Consider the following 15,244-nt stretch of genomic DNA (forward strand, 5'->3'; position numbering starts at 1 on the left):
GGTCAAGATGTGCATATGTATGAGGTTTGTCATGCTGAGGACATTCATATTCTTAGTCTTCTTTCCTTCTCTGGTTTTAAATGGCTTAATAGAGCCTAAGGGCACTTTGGATGTGACACCTCAGTTGGAGGTAGTATGCAATATATGCTTCTGCCAAGCACCATCAACCACATATTCCCCAGCAATATAGTGATGTAGCTCTGAAACAGCAATTAATGAAAGCCTTTGGGAACAAAGAAAATGAGGCAAGTTAAACTCCAACAAACCTAGTCCCATCAGCCTGACCTATGGAATGTGTTTCTTCCTTGGGGAAGATGAGGTCTTCCTCATACATTCATTCATCTTTGGTTACAGGAGTTGACAAGAGAAAATCCATGCTCTGATGCCTGAGGCCTCTCCATTAACAAGCAAATTACATTCTGAACAGCCATGCTTCAGAAAGCTGAAATAAAGTGTTTTATCTTGTTTAGAGTGAATACAATGCTGAAATAAATATCTACAATGCAATGCAATACTCCAATTCTATTTGAAATTTTATTGGAGTGAAATTGAAAATCAGCACCAACATGCATCTGTCAACAAACTTTTCTTTGCCATGTTAATACTATGAAATAATTACATTGGTTTGTTGAGGAAAGCGCCTTCTTAAAAGGAGATGATTAAGAGAGAGTACTTCAGAAAAAACACTTCATTTGTGTATTGGTAACATTGGTACAGATAACATGTACCTTACACACTTAGCTTCCATAATGAAGAGAGACTGAAAAGGTCAATATGGAGGCCTCTATCCTGCACCAGGAACCATCTACTGTGGGGCGTCCTGTTTACTGCACAAACACTTCCTGATGCTAGGTCAGAGTCTATGATTCCCTGGCCTTAGAATTTGGTGGCCAATTCATTGTTGTCCTATAGCCCCTTTATGCCCCTGGTGCAAAGGGGCCACACGGCAGTAGTAAAAGCCACCTGAGAATTTCCCCACCTCAGGTGTGGGCCCTATGCCTGGTGTAGACGTCTATACTGTGTCTTCCAGAGCCCTGGGAACAGAGGACAGGGCATGCACAGTCTGAAGGAGGGGTGGGCAGGACATTCGAACACCCAGCTGTTCTGCACCCCTGCAAAACCCCACTGCAGCTACTGAATTCAAGTTGCAAATTGGCTGCCCTAGCCTGGCTTACACCAGCACCCAGTTTGCTCTAGAGACAGGTGGCAACTGTCTCTGCACTGATGCAAACCTGCCACTACCAGTTTAACAAATGTCAACTGTGTTTGCTCAGTATGCAATGTTAGAATGTTGATAACTCAGTCAAATTGAATCCAATGTCCCACAAAACAAGGAAATATACCCGTTCTCAGTGAGAATTCCGTGCCCGATTTCACCTTTCATCTCCCAGTAATTTTAGCTGTAGATCTGTTAAAACGAGACAAAAAAGATGTAAGTTTTTTTCCTATAATGAGTAAAGTGTATTTTTCTATTCTCCTTTCACACAAAAAATGGCTGAATCATTTTTGCTCACCCTTTCTCCAAAAGTTCACCTCCATGCAGAGTCCAAGCTAGAATTCAGATCAAAACTGGTAAATTTCAGAAAATTTTGACCAACAGAAAACAAGGAATTAGAATTGAGACATATATAGCCATAACTGGAGCAGGTCTTGCCAAGTCCCTTTGCCGCAGGGATTGGCAACCTTTGACATGCAGCCCACCAGGATAAGCCCCTGGCAGTTTGGGCCAGTTTGTTTACCTGCCACGTCTGCAGGTTCAGCCAATTGCGGCTCCCACTGGCCGCGGTTCACTGGTCCAGGCCAATGGGGGCTGCAGGAAGTGGCGCGGGCAGAGGGATGTGCTGGCCACTGCTTCCTGCAGCTCCCATTGGCCTGGGACAGTGAACCGCGTCCAGTGGGAGCCATGATCAGCTGAACCTGCAGACGTGGCAGGTAAACAAACTGGCCCGACCAGCCAGGGGCTTACCCTGGTGGGCTGCATGCCAAACGTTGCCTATCCCTGCTTTACAGTAATGTAATATTTCATAGAAGACACAAGTTGACAAGCATACCTGTAATAGGACTTGTTTCCTAATTTGGTGATTTATATTGTAAGTCGTGCACACACAGCTGAATATCATTGTACAGGTTTAATAAGGTCTCAGAGATGTTTACAGCTTTAGCTTATAAATTTTCTAAATGAAAACTGAATTATAATGAGTAACTAATAACTCCTAGTAATAGAGAACATGAAGTTTGAAGCACTTATTTCAGTCATGGACACTGAAGATCTTAATTATTTATGTAATTTCCATAAGATGTGTCTATTTATATAAAAAAAAACTTATTTTTTGTTTGTAATTACCTTTCTGTAGCTTTCCTGTTAAATTACCAACATTTCTCAAATTCAAGGGACAGCAGAAAATCCATGCTCTGGGGATTAAAGTGACTTCAGAGCTACTATTTATAACTCCCCTTGGGAGAACATGTTAATTTCAGAGTTCAGTATCCCAGAAGCCTCTAAAACTTATTGGGAAAGATTTTAGGAAATTTCAAAATATGAGACGTTCAATACTTGCAAATTGTTGTGTATACCTGTATCACTGAGACATTTTGTAGACAGAGTTTTTCACTGACCTTTTTGCCAGCTATACCAGAATATCTGCTCTCTAGTTCCCAGTCATTTTCATATTTAACATTAATGAGCACTTTCACTGTCAGGTGAGAACTTCCTAATTTAAACCTCAATACCTGGTGAGTATGTCTGTTCTACCACCCTTTCAAACCCAGTTTTAAACATCTAATGATGCATCATGGAACACTTTGAAAAGCGGAGATAGTTTTTAGGGGCAATTCTGTTTCTAGTTCAATTTCTTGATTCCCATTTTGCAATACTAAAGCTATTTACAAGAAAATACAATCTTTGTTTCTAAAAGTTCATCTCCTCCTGCTGATGATCACTTCCTAAAATAATAATCTCCTGTTTGTGATCTCATAGTTGGTTACCAGGGAAATTAACATGAGCCAGATCATAAAAGTGGCTAAGTCTGGTGATTAAAGTAGCTCAGGATAGGAGGAGGGAACGGGACAATTTTGCTGGAAATTATCACAGGGCTGGATGTTGTGTGGTGATTTGGTATTGAATTATGTTGTGGTGATGAGATTCAACAAAGAGAAGAGAATGGTAACTAATGGAGACAAGAGTTTCAGTCCCTACGCCCATTGGCAAGCCAAACAGCAATATATGAGTATGTTTGCAGTGAACAGAGTTGCATAGTGCCACCACATTCCTGAAGCTTCCCACCCCATTTCCAGTAGTGCGGAACAATTGACCAGATAGGAGAATCTGTATGAGTTCAAAATTGGTGATGGGCGATGGCTGTTTCTGGGGGACTCTTCCCTGAAAAGGTTTGAAATACCAAGGCCATTTCCTGCATTTGGGATGATTAAGACATTTCAAAAGAACTTTTGTGAAAACTGTTAATTATTAAATTATTAAAATGCCTCCCCATGGAGGAGAGAAAGAGGTGGTGAAAAGTCATCAGATATCATGGTAATGAAAATGGTATGAGAAACTTAGCTAGATTCATAGAGAAGAGGTTCCTTCCTTTTTCCTCCTGCGGGGAGAGGGAGCCCCTGGAGAGACAGATCTTCCTTTGGAAGAGAGGAGAACTGAGAACTGACAAAAACAAAGAGGGGTCCTTGTGGCACCTTAGAGACTAACAAATTTATTTGGGCATAAGCTTTCATGGGCTAAAACCCACTTCATCAGATGCACGGAATGAAAACTACAGTAAACATTATATATATTACAGCACAGGAAAAAATGGAAGTTGCCTTACCAAGTGGGGGGGTCAGTGCTAATGAGGCCAACATTGAAAGAACAGTAGGAGAGCACTTCAATCTCCCTGGACACTCAATAACAGACGTAAGTGGCAATTCTTCAATAAAAAAACTTCAAAAACAGACTTCAACGAGAAACTGCAGAACTGGAATTAATTTGCAAACTGGACACCATCAAGTTAGGCCTGAATAAAGACTGGGAGTGGATGAGTCACTACAAAAAGTAATTTTCCCTCTGCTGATACTCACACCTTCTTGTCAACTGCTGGGAATGGGTGACGTCCACCTTGATTTCATTGGTCTCATTAGCACTACAAAGGTAATTTTCCCTCTGTTAATATTCACTCCTTCTTGTCAACTGTTGAGAATAGGCCACTTCCATCTTAATTGATTTGGCCTCGTTAGCACTGACCCCCCACTTGGTAAGGCAACTCCCATCTTTTCATGTGCTGTAATATATATATTCTGCTTACTGTATTTTTCACTCCATGCATCTGATGAAGTGGGTTTTAGCCCACAAAAGCTTATGCCCAAATAAAGTTGTTAGTCTCTAAGGTGCCACAAGGACTCCTCATTGTTTTTGCTGATAGAGACTAACACGGCTACCACTCTGAGAACTGACATCTTTTTCCCCAGTCAGATGCTGTTTCTGTTTCACACGTTGGCCGGAAGCCTGGGAGGCCTAAAGCTTCTACTAGAGGGATCAGTTTCCCATTGTGCTGGGCACTATACACACATGCAGCAGAGAGAGAGAGTCCCTGCCCCGAAGAACTCTGGAATAATGACAGTCTGGAATAATGACAAGACAAATGGGTGGATGAAACAAACAAACAGGCAGTGTAGGAGTGAGTAATGTAATAATAACATAAGCATATGTTTGCTTAGACTAGTTGTGCTAACAAAGTCATTTCTTACCTGCTTTGACATAATCTGTTGTCAGCGATCAGAAGGCATCACAGAAGAAAGGAACCTTTAGAGAGATTTTCAGAAGGATAAAATAGTGGCTGCCTTATATTTTCAGGAAGTTTAATGCCATCCAGAAGGGTCAGCTTGAGAGAAAACACTGAGATGCTTATGCGAGAAGCAAACCAGTCACCAGTATTAGGGGTACATGGACTCAGGTATTTCCCACCACCTAGCCATCCCCTTGGCCTTGGAGAAAAACTGTGGAGAGCAGCCAGCCAGAGACTCCATCCAGGAGGCACAGAAGCAGCAAAAACAGGGACGTTGGACCTCTGGACATTCCAAGAAAAACTGTAGAGTGTTATTTCTTTCACTGCCCTGTACTGATTGGCTGTTTGTTCCTTCCACTCCTTCCTCACAGTCTCTTCACCTCAGCTTCACTCCACACCTGCCCTGTGTACCCTCCCCATTCCTCATCATGTCCCTTTTCATTCCAATTAGCTGATCCACTTCTAACTAAACCCCCACAAAAAATCCCAACCACCCAACCAACCACCAACTGCAAAAAAACAAAACAAAAAACACCTAACAAACATTTGCTGCCATCACACTGTTCACTCTGCTTGTGTGTTACACCCCTTTTACCACTCTTGTATTTAGACTGTAAGCTCTTTGTGACAGACAGAACCAGTCTTTGTGTTCTGTGTTTGTACAGCACCTAGCACAATATGGCTGATTTGGGATCCTAGGCACTCATAGACTTTAAGGTCACAGTAATACAAATAACAACAACTATGAAAGTTAATTTTAATATGGAAATAGTATGCTTTGTTATTTCTGTATTAAATATGTGCAGAAACATCAAGTTTTATACTTTTAAGGGCAAAGTCTATTTTTTGCTTAAAATTGGCTCCAATTGCATCCATTTTTTGCTCAGGGCCATTGAATGGGGCTACCTGCAGTGAAGAATTGCCCCTTTTCTTCTAAAAAGAGTGACATAAATTAACGAAGCTTTGTGTGGAACTGTGTTTTGTTTTGTGTTTGTGAAAAATTTTTGAATTTAGAACTATTTCAGATTTTCTTACAAAAATTCACACATTTCTAGATACTGTGTCAAAACAAAGGGTATGTCTTCACTACCCGCCGGATCGGCGGGCAGCGATCAATCCGGGGGGATCAATTTATCACGTCTAGTCTAGATGCGATAAATTGATCCCCGAGCGCTCTCCCGTCGACTCCTGTACTCCAGCGCCGCAAGAGGCGCAGGAAGAGTCGATGGGGGAGCATCAGCAGTCGACTCACCACAGTGAAGATACCATGGTAAGTCGATTTAAGTACGTCAACTTCAGCTACGTTATTCATGTAGCTGAAGTTGCGTAACTTAGATCAACCCTCCCCTTCCCCCTCCCCCCCCAGTTTAGAGAAGGGCAAAGAATGTAAGACTCTAAGTAGGGAAATAAGGAACAAACTCAGATCAAGGGCCTAATTGACTGCTGTGTACTCCTTTTTTACACTGGCATATCTCTTTCAATTTCAATGGTGCATCACTGGATTAATGCAATAGTGATTCAGGCCCTTAGTTTTCCCTTTAACTTTAATAAAAGAAGGAAAATTATGACATAGACAGGCAGATTTTTTTTCTAAATAATATGTGTTTTATTGTCTTCCATGGGCCATTATCTTCCATTTAAAGATTATAATTAAGTACCATATATGTCTGAACTGAACAATTTACAAGCCAATCTACCTTCAAACCAACCCACAATCTGTCACATCTCTAGTTGCTGCCATATCAATTTATAACATAAATATGGTCCTACCCAGAAGATCCGTAAGACAACTGCAAACTCAAGAAGATGGATTAGACTTGATGAAATTAGGGAAATGAAGATATACAGAATATGCATGGTCTGTGGGAATGCAAGTCAGAACCAAGGCACGTGCTATTTTCACCTTTAGCCTTAAGTTTCTGCCTGTCTAAACAACTTAGATGAATAACTTTGTGTCAGACTCCTTTAGCAAAAATCCCTCAGAGACACAAGAGCTTCTCTTGGATAAGAGGGCCAATTCCACCTCCTCTAGAAGGCTGCCACACTCTCTGTCTCCACGTGATACTGATCAGTTGTGAGCTGCAGAGCCACCTCAAACAGCCTCTTTTGTTTATAAGAGGGGGCTGTCAGCAGGGCAGTCTCACAGGCCCCCTTGACTTAGGAATTTACCCTCATGGTCCAGAATAGCTAGTGTGGGTGTAAAAAAAACCCCAACCTTACACCAATTCAGTTTGGGCAATAAGGATGCACTCAGTTGTTTGTATTACAACAGATTAAAGCATAATTGAGTGCCATAGGTGAAATCCTGCCCAATATGTTCTCCATCATACAAGGCACTGCTGTGTGTGCCAAAGGTTGTCGATCCCGGACCTAATCCAATAAGAAGCAGGCAGCTGAAAGGAAGAATGAGACTAGAAAACATTTTTACATTCAGTAATAGCAAGTCGGATTTTAGAAACTGTTTGTCAGCTTTCCTGTAACTCCTTGGTTTTAATTAGACAAGTAAACTGTGAAGTGTAATGCTTGCAAAACTTACATGGTGCCAGGACAGTTGACGAAGAAGTGATATAAAGAAGCATATTGCAAAACTGTATGAATGGAGGGCCAGATTCTCAGTAAGTATAAATCAATTGAAAATAATGAAGTAATGTCAGTGTCACCAGCTAAGGAGTCTAAAGCTTGGCTTACACTACAGACTTGTCGGTATAACTATGTCGCTTCAAAGGTGTGGACCCCTGAGTGACCGTTATACCAGCTGAACTCCCATCGGCTTAGGTAGCATTGGTACAGCTCCACTGCTGCATTGCTGCAGGTGTAGACAAGCCCAAAGAAAAACTCCTTCCTGCTCCTAAGGGATCACCTATGCATAGCAGTAGTAGTTGTTTGTAACATTACAAAGACAACTTATACAGTTGTGTTTCAAACCAGGCGGGCCCACCCTATTTTTGTTCCAATCTGCAAATTGTACTCCAACTGAGAAATAATTCCTTCTAAATTAACTTCCTTGTTATCTACATGCTCCATGCAACATGTATGTTGAGCAACACGACCTCATTTGCAATCTAGTGAGACATCAATACCCTACTGAGAAACCAATACCTCACTGATCTCCTTGCTCCCTTCTGAAGTCTCATTTGCAACCTACTTACTTGTTTTTCCTTTTGGATTTTTTTCACATTACTTTCTGATCATGAGGTCATGGATTTCATGGAGGCAAACGCAGAAAGCTTGCTTTTTAAAACTCTTTACCACATATGAGGTCATGTGTTAATATACTATGCATATCAATAGCAAGTTCATAAAACTTATAACAGATTTGTTTAGTACTTCTTGTTACAGAAAAGGCAAAGGCATACTTTGTTCATTGGCACTCATGTATCTTAGAGTTTCCTATCCCAGTTGCAAATTTGTGTAAAATATGCTACATTCAAAACAAAAAAATTTTTCTGTGACACCATAGCACCCCTTTATTCACCACTGTCATATAATTAGGTTGCACAAAGTATGCCTTGTGAGATATCATTCTAAAAGTCTTGATCTGCTAGACATTACTATCTCATTGGATTGTATGTGCTGTTGTCATATGTGACATTATGATGTTTGGCTATGTATGTGTTACTGAAACATGTTGTGAGGTTGAAAACACCCACAAGCAGCCTCTCAGGTACAACAGTAAAAAGGCCAAACAATGTTAATGGTTTATTGAGAAAATGCAAACAAGCATAAGCATTACCTCCGGAACTGTGTACAATAGAAACCTCTCAGAGATAACACTACACAATGGGAACTGTTTGACCCAGGTCACAGCAAAAGAGCTTTCCAGCAAGTGGGAAGAAGATATAAAAGGGGGAAGTTACATCATGATGGTACCACACTGTCCCTACAACAACACACCTGGAAACACCTGAGGAACAAAGACTGAACTGGGGGAAGTGACGGTCTCAGGCTAAAGAGATTTCTAGCCTGTGTATGAAAACTTGGGAAACCCAAGCTGCAAAACAAAGGCAGCTTTTGTGCCTTAAGAATCTGCCAGCCGATTTATCACTCAGAGTGAGAATTTGCTAATTCATATCCTACCTATCTAGTATGTTAAGATCAGTTTGTGGTTTTGTTTATTTACTAGGTGATCTGTTTACTATCACTTACGATCACTTAAAATCTATCTTTTTGTAGTTAATAAACTTATTTTATGTTTTAATTCAAAGCAGTGAATGTTTGACTAAGGTATCTGGAGAAAATCTCAGCTTGGTTACCACAAGTGTGCATGGTTCTCTTCACATTGAGAGAGTGGCGGATGGGGTATTAAACCCATCTACTGGCCAGATTTGACGAGGGCAGGGCGGTACTGCTCTGGGGTCCCAGGCTGGGAAGCTGGTGGTTAGAGAGCCTGTGTGTAACTGCAGCTGGGTGTATCCCTACCTGTGTGAATTCTGGTGAAAGTACCAGCTTGGAAGGCTTTGCAGCTTGTCACAGCAGCAAAGTGTGAGAGGGAGCCAGTCTGTAGGTCAGATGGCTCAGTGGACCCCAGTTCCAGGTGGCACCCTGGGGGCAATCCCTCAGATTCTCTTTGGCATTCTCTAAGCTTCTGTGACACAAATGTATTTTCCTATTAATTTAATTATGTCCCCCAAAATGTAAACTGCCTGGATGTCCATGAAAATGCAATGTTTATTTCTATGTTAATTCAATTTCCAAATTGAGCTGGGTTGCCTAGGTTTTGTTGCCTGATTGGTGTTTTGGCAGGAGCATTTCAACCTGTGCATTTTTGGAGCTATATCACCTATCTCCTATCCCTTTTGCTCTATGACCTGGCACAGACACTGACAAGGGTAGCAGGCCACCACTCCTTCCACTGCAAGACAACAACAGGTTGGGGGTGGGGAAGAGTTTGAGGGAAGGTTCTGCCAAATGCCTGTTCTGGGGTGGTGGATTGTGTAGGAACAGATTATGGGAGACTGTCCTTGGTTTTGAAAGTTCAGATAAACAAAGCTTGGTTCATCAACCTCTGAGAGGGTTATGCACAATGGATAGTATGCTTTCTCTCTGATACACTTTATCCTTTTTCTTCACATTTATAGATCCCAGTGACTGTTCTCCAGTGGGTTCAGGAACAGGAAGGGGACCATCCTATAGAATAGTACAACCACTCTTCTCCTCACTCCTAGTATAATCCTGAAAAGTGCTGAGATACCCTCAAAAATTGATATCAAAGAAGTTTACGAAGCTCTGTACCACATAGTATCAGGCCATTGAAAAACAAAGGGTGAGATCGTGCGCTATGGATTATTACTATTCTATTCCACTTCTGTTTGAAGTTACAAGTTTTTTTCTAAAAGATATGCTCTAGGAGTTATTTTAGTGAAGTTTCATGACCTGTGTTATACAGGAGGTGATCCTTTTGGCCATGGAATCTGTGACATCTACAAAGATCATGACACAGTATTACCAACCCCAAGAGTTCAAAAATAGTGAGACAATCCCTGAAAAATCATGAAATTGGCTTAAAAATCATTACGTTTTTATCTGTTTGTTTTGTTTGTTAAAGATAGTAAATGTTGAGTGTTTTTTATTTGTCTTCTATTTCGGGACTTTAGGGCACACTAGATTCTAATTTTCAGGCTTTTCTCTGCAACCATGAGGGCTAAGAATTTTCATCTAAATAAAAAGTAAGATGAGATTTTCATGCAATAGCATGATTTCAGCACCTGGGACTTTAAGGGAGAAAAAAAAACACATTAAAATATTTGAGATTCATGATTTTGTCACAAGAGGTGGCAACACGGCATTTTGTGTAACAGCACCGTTCCTCATTCAGTGGAACAGTTTTCCTCAGAAATTGCACAAAGAAGCCATACCTGGGAGGTGCAAAGCATTTCCTGAATTTACCACTTTGCCTTCACAAAAATTCCTTAGTTTCACATGTTTGTTGAACAGGAGCTTATACTGCAGACTGACAATGCAGCTTAATAATTTTATAATTAATTATAATTAATATTATTAAATATTAATTCTATGTTTGAGTATGTAAAGTACCAAGCTTCATTGTCTGTTATTGCTTATATTATCTATCACACAGAAGGCTCTGATCAGGTTTGAGCTAGGTGCTGTACAAGCACACAGCTTCGTTGCCGGGACGAAGCACTGTCCACACTGGCACTTTTTATCATTAAAACTTCTGTCGTTCAGGGTGTGTTTTTTCACACCCCAGAGTGACAGAAGTGTTAACAACAAAAGTGCCAGCGTAGACAAAGCCTAAGATACCTTATCTATCCCTGCTGCTCAGGATATTGTGGAAAGAATCCTTCCATAAGCCTAAAGAGGAAATTGAGTGACAAAAAAAAGAAAAAAAAGTTATTTGTTTTTCAGAATTTTAGAGATCATCTTAGGGTCTCCCATCAACCATGGATTTTATCCCTTAATCAAGTACCTGTTTCATATTTTAATTAAAATATTCCTGAATCTCTATTTTTATGGAATGCTTGAACTACTTTGTAAATTCATAAAGAAAAGCTTTTCAATTAATCTAGCCTATTTGGAATAAGTCAATTTTAATTTATATAGAACAGATCTTTGATAATGAGATTCTCCTCTACATGTCTTTCAGTTTCCCTATAGCCCTGTAGTGCCTGACAAGGATATTTTTTGTAATTATGACTTAATTAAGTATTCCCACATGAATTGCTATATATAGAGATGTAATTTAAGTTATTGTCAGCCATTTAACCATCCTAAACTTTTGGGAGCTATCTGACCCCAATGCACACAAAAATGTAAATACATTTTTTATGCCAAACCTGTGAGTCTTCATATATAACTGCAGTGCTCCCTCGTTGTCCAGTGGGGAGGGAGGCCACTCTGCCTCATTGTATTTGGGTTTAGTCCTCAGGCTCAGGTTGCCCTGTTGGGGCCAAGCTGTAAGCATTCTAGAGCTCAAGCAGACAACAGTAGTCTGGGGCTCTTGCCCCTGGGCAGAGCAGTGCCCAGTGTAGTCCCAAGCTCGCAGTCCATCACTGGGGCTGACCACAATTAACAGTCTAGGGCCTTAGCCCTCCAGTGGGACTGGGCTGGTAGCAGGCTGTATCCTAAGCCACCCAGCCAGAAAATACACCTAGTCAATAATCTCTAGCCTTTTGGGGTGGGGCAGAGCAGGGGGCAGGCTTTAGCCTGGGCTTGTGGGCTCAAGCAACCAGCGAACAGACACCATCTATTAGCCCTTTGTGCAGGGCAGAGCAGGCAGCAGGCTTAGTCGAGTCCTGGAGCTCAGGCAGCCGGAAAACACACATAGTCTCAGTGGTTCAGGTAAGGGGGAGAGCCCACACAGTCTAGGGGCTCTGAAAGGACTTTGCGCACCCAACAGAATTCTAGGGTGCTGGCAGGGGTTTTGATGGAGCACAGGCCTCCTGGTCTAAGGTGGGGAGGTCGCCCAACCTGGGGTTGGGGTGGCAAGGGGATGTAGGCTCGCCCTACTCTACCACATCCCAGTTCAGGGCCCTAACAGTGGCAGAGGGGTATGCCACTGGATTGGCAGGAATCCAGCCGCAACACACAGACTTAGATGTAGTCAACCCTGTTGGCTGCCCCTGGGGTACTTCCTACCTCCCTGGTATTTGGTACCTCTGGCCTCCACAGGTCCTTGGGCTCCTCGGGGTATACAGATGACCGTAGTCCCAGCAACTCCTCATCTGGGTTCATCTCTTCTGGGGGCAGGGTGCGGCAGAGCTCTGGTTCCACTCCTAGGTGTCGCAGCAAGGCAGAGGCGTCCATCTTGTCCTCTGGCTCCGGCTCAGTACAGCTGCAGAGCCTTCCTTTTATACTTCCTGCCCCACCCTGGTACTTCTGGCGAGGGGGGAGGGGCGGGTTCCATTCCACCCACCCAGAAGAGTGTAGTGCTCCCTCGCTCTCCAGTCCGGAGGGATGCCTCTCTGCCTCACTACAATAACATATACTCAAACTATGACGAAGTCAATCTTTCTGCATTGATTTTATCATCCTATCTGATGTGGTTTTTGTATAGCAAATACAATCACTAAAAACAAAAGGTAATTGGGACAGTTAGATCCCTCAATATTAATCAATGGGGAAAATGAAAGTACTACACTTCCAAGGTCTTTGGGCATCTCTTGGCCACCAAGTATGTATACAAATTTAGATAAAGGATAGGCTCTTCTTCATGATAGGCTCTTCCTCTTCTTTAGATATTCTCAAACTATGATGATGACAACCTGTTAACACTGGTTTTATCTGCATACCTGTTGTGGATTTAGTGTAGTGAAAAAAGTAACTCAAAAGGTATTAGGGTCAGTTTAACACCAAATTAATTACTCAGGTATTGCAGCATCATTTTGTTTTTATTTGGAATAAGCAGCTCTGATATGATTATACCAATGTTTTGGCCTTTGTTTTATAATCATACTTTCAGTGGTTTTTGTCTTTCAAAAATAACGCACCAAAAGAGTTTTGGGGGTTGTGAAACCACAGATACCATTTGCCTCATATATCATCAAAATGTCTAACAAATCGAGGTGTTTTTTTTTAATATAACACCATCAAATGGATTTTCTGGGAAGCCCTCTCCAGCCTGCAGTTTCACCAGCATACATATAGGTAGGGACATACCCAGCTGCAGTTAGATGCAGGCTCTCTGAGAAGCCCCTGCAAGGGAAGGCTACAGCTAGGGCAACTACCAGCTCCTCAGGCACACACACCATCTTGCGCTGCACAGGGAACTGTACAGTGTAAGTTCATAAATTTCGTCCCCTCCCTCAATGTGGAGAGCAATATGCAACAGCTTTTTGCCCCTGAGTTATGATTCCCACACACTGGTTTAGATAAAGCAAAAATAAGTTTATTAACTAAAAAGATAGATTTTAAGTGATTATAATGGATAGCAAACAGATCAAAGCAGATTACCTAGTAAATAAACAAAAAACCCAAACTAAACTTAATATGCTAAATAGACTGGGTATGAATAGCAGTTTCTCATCCTAACAGATGATACAAGCAGGCTGCAGATCCTTAAGGGGAAAGCTGCCCTTGCCTACAGCTTGGAATCCCCAGGTATTCTATTCACAGGCTAAAAATCCCTTTAGCCTGGGTCCAGCATTTTCCCCAGTTCATTCTTTGTTCCTCACGTGTTTTTAGTAGTCTTCTTGTTTGGGGAGCAAAGAACACCAAATGATATCACTCCCTCCCTGATTTAGCTTTTGCATATGGCGGGAACCCTTTGTTCCCAAAGCTTGGTTCCCAGACCAGTCTCTGGAAAAACACTGACATCCCAAGATGGAGTCTAGAGACATGTAATGATATCACATGTCTTTGTAGAGACATAGCAACCATTACTCAGAGGCTATTTGTAGTATTCTCAGGAAGGCTCCCCAGGTGGGAGATAAACTTCTCCTAAGGCCTATTGTTTTTTCCTAATGGGTCATTGCCCTGAATAGGCCCTTCCCACCTAGCTATCTAGACTGAAAACATCTTGTCTAGTGGGCATTACCCAGGTGTAACTACATTGGAAATATAGATACATAGTCAATATTCATAACTGCAGATACAAAAATATACATGCATTCAAATAGGATAATCATATTCAGCAAATCATAATCTTTTCAATGACATTTCACATGACTTATCTTGCATAAAATACATTATAATTATGTTATAATCATATAATATTATCACTGTGAAAAATATGGTGTGCAGTGTCACAGGGGGAGCCATGGGGAAGCAGAGAAATAGATTGGTGAGCCATGTTGATGGGAGGAGAGGGCAGAAAAGGTCAGAACAGCAGAGTTATGGGGAGGAGGAGGGACAGAATGGAGGTAGGAAAGGTTTTCATGGGATGATTTATCAAATGAACTGGGATCTATGGGCTTTGTGCATGTGTTATTTTTGCCTGCCTTTTTCTTTGATGCTACTAAAAAGATATTATCTTAGTGCTTAGTACTTTACACGCTTAGACATCTGGGCTATTAAGCATTAATGTTGTGGTAATCCCTAAAAGCCACATCCAATCTGGTCCCCTTTGTATTAGGCCCTGTACAAACATATAAGAGGAGACAGTCCCTGCCCTAATGAGCTTACAATAAAAAAATAACAGCTTAGAAGATTTGTGCCTGACAAAGTGTTTCACATGCTGACCACAACACCACCTTCTGCAGTTCCCCTCCTCCCCACCCTCCATTTTACAATGTGTTTTTACTTTAAGGAGTTCCATGCCATTAAGCATGTGGTCTAGTATGGTGCCATTCTTTTGGCAACAAATACTGTAGTGATGGTTGTAGAACAGTTTCAGTTACACTCTATCTTCATTTACTCAAAACTTTCCCAGAAATTTCTGGGCTCAAATATTTCATGCTTAGCTTCAGCTTTTTTTTTTTTTTGTATCAACAAAAAAAAAAAAAGAAAAAAAAAGAAAAGAAAAAGAAAAAAGAGACAAAATGGTTCTCAAATTATGCAAGACTGTATAAAAT

The 15,244-nt window shown here is 41.4% G+C and overlaps 1 long non-coding RNA gene across 1 annotated transcript in view; it reads right to left on the reverse strand.

Annotated features, from left to right (window-relative positions):
• LOC141981296 (uncharacterized) overlaps nt 1-15,244 on the reverse strand; it is a 169,802-nt gene that overhangs the window by 38,650 nt on the left and 115,908 nt on the right. Inside the window, exons 2-4 of the long non-coding RNA XR_012637720.1 lie at nt 4,738-4,792; nt 1,515-1,551; nt 1,344-1,408 (exon numbers count right to left, since the gene is read on the reverse strand). This is a non-coding gene — a long non-coding RNA (uncharacterized LOC141981296). The remainder of the gene's footprint in view (nt 1-1,343; nt 1,409-1,514; nt 1,552-4,737; nt 4,793-15,244) is intronic.

This window comes from Natator depressus, chromosome 2 (genome assembly GCF_965152275.1).
Source record: "Natator depressus isolate rNatDep1 chromosome 2, rNatDep2.hap1, whole genome shotgun sequence".
NCBI classification, from domain to species: Eukaryota; Metazoa; Chordata; order Testudines; family Cheloniidae; genus Natator; species Natator depressus.